This window comes from Acomys minous, assembly GCF_964271855.1.
Source record: "Acomys minous genome assembly, chromosome: 9".
Lineage (NCBI taxonomy): Eukaryota > Metazoa > Chordata > Mammalia > Rodentia > Muridae > Acomys > Acomys minous.
Window position 1 is genome coordinate 63,342,382 of NC_140490.1, and position 6,000 is coordinate 63,348,381.

Sequence of the window (6,000 nt, forward strand, 5' to 3'; positions counted from 1 at the left end):
TAGACAAGGCTGGCCTTGAACTCAGAGATCTCTCTGCCTCTGCCTCCCAAGTGCTGGGATTAAAGGCCTGTGCCACCGTCACCCAATGAGTCAAAGTTCTTTTGCATATTTAAACCTTTAAAAAAAAAAACAAGGTTGGCATCATTAGCTCAAGGTTTTTGTCTTTGTTTTTGCTTTTCTGTTGTTGCTTGTGCATTCCTTGTTTCTGAACTTGGACTTGACTGTAATGCGTTCTCATTTGGGCACATTTTTTTACATTTCGTTTTGTTCTATGTAGAATCATGTTCACCCAGCATTCAGGAGACCTGGCTTTTCTGTCATCCAACATGGGTGCTGTCCTACCCAGGGCTCTCTGTGTGTATTTAGTCAGCAGATCATGAATCTTAAAATCAAGCCAGCGACCGAAGCCTAACAAAACAAAAGTTATGTGCTTTCTCTCAGCAGTCTCCTGATACAAAGCTGGCAAGTTAAAATATTTTTCACCCACAAAAAACAGCTGAGATGTTTAGACAGATGAATCTGAGTCCAATCATACATGTAGAAAGATGGACTGAAGACGATCCATAAATATTTCAGAACCATACTTGATCATTCTGATTTCTATGCTAAGGAAAAGCTGGAAATTCTCCTCAGAAACATTTGGAACTAGCAAGTAAGGGTGAAGGTTAAGCAGGTAAAGGCATTTAGTAGCGAGCCTGATGACATGACTATTTCTATGACCTACATGGTGGAAGGAGAAAACTGACTCCGACCAGTTGGTCTCTGACCTCCACCCATGCACACTTAGCCATAAATAAATGTAAATAACTAAATACATGTATATTTTTTTTAAGATAGCAAATAAAATCATTAACAGGAAATGTGTATTCACTCATCTAAGTAAGTAGTTTGGTTGTTCAGTCATGCTTTGAACAGAAAGTGGTGGTTTATGTCAGCTACTGTTGCAGGAGCTGGAGTTAACAAGGCAAGGGGGGGGGGTTGGGGGTAGGTGTAGTTATTTGGCAGAGAAGGAACTTTTAGCTAAGAGAAGCAAATGTAGCTAGATCTTTTCACACCTTCCTTTCTAAAGCCATTTGTTAGAAGAACAGATGGTTAGAGGCAGAAGCAGAAATGAGGGCTGGGTACAGCCCTGTCACTGGAGAGCTCTACAGAGCATCTGATGGAGGGTGGTTTGGGGTGGTGCCCAGTCCTCAGGCCTGCGCATCTGAATGTGGGAGTGCTTGAAGAAGACTTCCCCAGATAGGCACAATTCAAACTCTACTAAGCCAACGGGTCCTTTGCAAGGTTAGGCTAGCCTCAGCCTGTATGCAAACTATAATCTTGATGTGAAGAAAGCAACAGGATTCATTTGTAAGTCAATGTGGTTTGAGTAGAGCCATGGCCCCTGCGTATTATGTGATTTAATACTTTGCCTCTAACTCGTGTCACTACATTGGTAGGTTGTAGAACGTTAAAACTGATTTTTTTTTAATTTTATTTTTATTGATTAATTGTGTGTACATTAACACAGGTTAATATGTAATGTGCATAACAGTACAGGTTCCTTTGGAAGCCAGAGGCATTGGATCCCAGGAGCTAGTTTACAGGTGTGAACCACCTGACGTGAACGCTGGGAACTGAACCTCGGACCTCTACAAGAGCAGTATGTACTCTACCCACTGAGTCATCTCTCCAGCTGACTTGTGGAACCTTACAAGATGGAGTGTCACTGGAGGAACTGAGTCACTGGTGGTGGAACTAGAGAATAGTGCCACATCCTGCCCACTGTTTCTGACTGCAGATTATGACCAGTGGCCTTAAAGGTCCATGCATTCCCCACCACTGTGGACTGCTCAACCTCGAACTGTAAGCCAAAATAAACCCTCAATTTGCATATTAGGTATTTGGTCACAACAATTAAAAAAAACTAACTGATACGGTCCATCCATCAGTGGCCTACAAGAACTGTGCTGACTGGTTAGAGTTAATCAGTCTGAACTCAGATCTGAATAAATGTCTACAGATTGCATCCAGAATCTACTGAAAGTGCTTAAGATGTCATCAATTACATAGCAGTTTTTCTGAAAGGTGACCCCTGCTACCAATAAAGAGGACTTGAGCTCTTGGAACCCAGAAGAGCAACATTCAACGAAGCCTCAAGTTCTGGGGTAAGATGTGTTCTAGATCTCTTCCCACTGGCAACATTTTTTAAAAGAATCAAGCTAAGAAAGGAATGGAAAAAACAGATGACCGGACAGCTAAACACAGAAAGATAGGAAACCTTAACTTCAAACCCAGCCAGGAAGTCCAGTCCATGGACACATGGAGGGTCCAGGCACCCCTGTGATGTCAAGCTGGACATCCTAGACATCATAGGAGGACATGGTGTGTTTCACTTTGGTTGCAGGCTAGCATTGGAAAATGCGGTCATCATGATGCTCTCAGATCATGGAGTGTTAACAGCAGGGAGCCATCTCCAGAGGACTGAGACTTGTTTGGACTGAGCTACTCTACAGACCTAGAAATAAGGAGCAATCAGAAGGCAGGAAGCTGAGGACATCCTGCAACAAGATCTGGGTGGTTGCCAACCAGAGGTCCTTGTAGATGAGAGAAGAATCAAGACAGACAAACCTCAAAGTCCAGAAAGTAAGAGGCCTGTGGCCCTGCCCTCTGTGATGACTCAGCCCTGAGTTAGGGGTCAGCAGGATGCTCTCAGAGCACTGAGCCCAGGTCAAGTAGATGACCAGATTCTGCAGCTTACTTCCGCTGGGTGGTTTGCTGCTGGATGGAATCAGAAAGCAGGGAGCCAGGGAGGCAGAGAAGCCCATGACCTTGTCTCCACACCAAGTGCAGAAGTGTTTTTTTGTTTCCATCTCTGACACACTGTGTTCTTTCCTTGGACACTTGCATCGCACACCGGATGCACATGCCCTGAGAGAGGAAGCCTGGAGCAAGTGAAAATCTGCTGTGGCAGTAGTGGCTGCTGCTTAACTGTGGGGCTGAAGATACAATGCAGTGATAAAGTATTTGTGTAGGGCCCCTGCTGTATGTTTGACCAGCCATCTCTCACGCGTGGGTGTGAGTGTCTGTAAGGGCCAGAAGAAGGCATCAATTCCCCTGGAGTGGAGTTACAGACAGTTGTGAGTCAGTCAGTGTCGGTGCTGGGAATCAAACTTTCGTCTCCAAAAGGGCAGTAAGCCAGCAAATGCTCACCCCTGAGCCATCTCTCCGGCCTAGATGCCTCATCTCTTGTTTTTCTTTTATTAGTGCTTTCTTTTAATCCTTTATTAGTTTCCTAATTAGTGCTTTTTCACTACTTCCCCCTCCCTTCTTGCTTCCCGCCCCTCCCCCCCTTCCCTCCCCTGCCCCCCAGACAGGGTTTCTCTGTGTAATCTTGGCTGTCCTGGAACTCTCTTTGTAGACCAGGCTGGCCTCGAACTCAGAAATCTGCCTGCCCCTGCCTCCCCACTGGGATAGAAGGCGTATACCACCCGGCCTGGCTTTCTTTGTTTTGCTTTGTTTTGTTTCCTCTCTCTAATGTGAATATTGGTGTGGTGCATGTGTTGATTGGTCCTTGCCATGTTTTTCTAACAGATTCATTCTGGTATGCTGCTATTAAAGATGCAGGGTTTTTCTTGAGTGGTGCTGAGGAGTGGGCCCTCAAAGAATGACTGCTTGTCCAACCCGACAAATGCAGAAACCCACACGTAGAAACCAGCAAACAAAATAATGAAAAAAAGTAAAGCAAGGACTCTTCCAAAAGCTTTGAATCACTGAGCCTGAAGAACCGAATGGTTGCAATGCTGACAAATAAAAAGGTACCAATCAATCAATCAATAAGCAAGCAAGCAAGCTGGACGCAGTGGCACATGCCTGTAATGCCAGCACTCAGGGAAGCAGAGATCTTTGAGTGCCAGCCTGGTCTACAACACAGAGAAACCCTGTCTCGAAAAAACACAAATAAAGCAAAAGGTCGCTGCCTCACATTGAAAATCCAGTAGTTGCTCAGTCCATGAAATGGTTTCTTTCAGCTAGAGTTTTATGGTGGCTAATCTTGGTTGTTGACTGAGTCCGAATCGATTTAAACATAAACTGCAAGGCGCCCCTGTGAGGAGTTTTCGCTATCAGATTACTTGAAGCAGGAAGTCTACCTTAAACGTACACCGCGGATTCCTTGAAACAGGAAGTCCCACCTTCAAGTGTCGGCTCAGAAAGAAGGACATGGAAGAAGAAAGCTTTTTGGCTTTTTGCCTGCTTGCACTCACTCTTGATGACAAGTTCATCCAGTCTGTTGCTGAAGCATTCCTTCACGGATGTTATAGTCAACTTTTCCCAGCTTCCGGTGTGGACTGAAACCGGCGGCTCTCTGGGAATCCTCTGGGCCTTGAGCACCAGATTGGGATTGGTAATACATCTGGCTTCGTGGACTGAGCAACTCCGGGATTGTCAGTGTGAGACAGACATTGTTGGAGAACCCAGATCATATCCTGTGAGCTAATCAGTTCGGTTGTTGGTCCTGTCACTTTAATGAACCCTGTGACTCATACAAGGTTAGAGTTCAGCAGGGAGAGGAACTGGGGCAAGAGTTCAAGGCAGGAGACTGGAGGCAGGAATTGAAGGAAAAAAAAAACCCCAATGAGGGAACACTGCTTCCTGGCTTTCTTCTGGCTTGCTAAGCTGCTTTTCTTTCTTTCTTTCTTTCTTTCTTTCTAATATTGCTATTTTTAACAGGATGTGTATGAGTGATTTGCCTTCATGCCTATGCCCACAGGGGCCAAGAAGAAGACATTGGATCCCCTGCAACTGAGGTTGTAAGATGGTTGATAGCTATCACGTGGGAGCTGGGAATCCAATCCAGGCCCTCCAGAAAAGCAGCCACTGCTGTTACCCACTGAGCTGTCTCTTCCGCTCCCTCAGCTACAGTTGTTAAACAACCCAGGCCTACTCTTGCAACTAAGAAAATGCCTTGGGGCTACAGAGATGGCTTAGCAGTTATGAGCACTGGCTGGACATGGGTTCGATTCTCAACACCCACTTGACAGCTCACAGCTGTCTGTAACTCCAGTTCCAGGGGACTCAACACCCTCACACAGACATACATGCAGGCAAAACACCAATGCACATAAAAAGAAAACAAATATCATTAAAAGAAAATGCCTCACAGACTTGCCCGCAGGCCAGCACGAGAGAGGCAGTTCTTCAACTGAGGCTCCTTCTTCCCAGGTATGTTGAGTTAGTGAGAGTGTCATTGTTTTAAGTGACCAATTACCTCAGAAAGGACAAAACAGAATGAAGTAGGCCAGTTAATTCAGGACTCGGATGAGAAATTCAGCTGCATGGATGAGAATAAAGAGATATCTGAGGGACGAGGAAAAGTGTGTGTGTGTGTGTGTGTGTGTGTGTGTGTGTGTGTGTGTGTGTGTAGTTGGCTATTCTAGCCAATCTATGAGCACCAGATTCAGTGGAAAAGCCTCAAAAAGATAAGATAAGACTTTGAAACCAGACAAGGCCTGAAGTGGAGGGATTGGAACACCAACCCAGCCACAAAACCTCTGACCTGGAGTTTGTCATGCCTGCAGGATGTGCTGGGACCAGAGCCTAGCTAGCATAATCATCATCAAAGTGATGACTTCGTGCAGCAACCAAAGGCAGCAGATACGGCCACATAGTCGGTAGAGTTCAGGGAGTCCAGCACAGAAGTGGGAGGAAAAACTGGAGGCGCCCACAAGAGCACCGCCCACATCAGGGAGCCTGTATAAGTCCAACCTAGGCCTTCAGCATGTACATTATGGCTGTGTAGCTTGGTTTTCCGGGACTGGGGGCTGTCTCTGATTCTTTTGCCTGCCTTTGGGACCGTTTTCCTCCTGCTGGGTTGCCTTGTCCAGCCTTGATGTGAGAATATGTGCCCAGTCTGTTTGTAGCTTATTATGCTGTGTTTGGTTGATGTCCCTGGGAGGGTTGGTATTTTCTGTGGAGAGATGGAGGGGACGTGAATCTAGAGGAAAGGAGAGATCAGGGAAG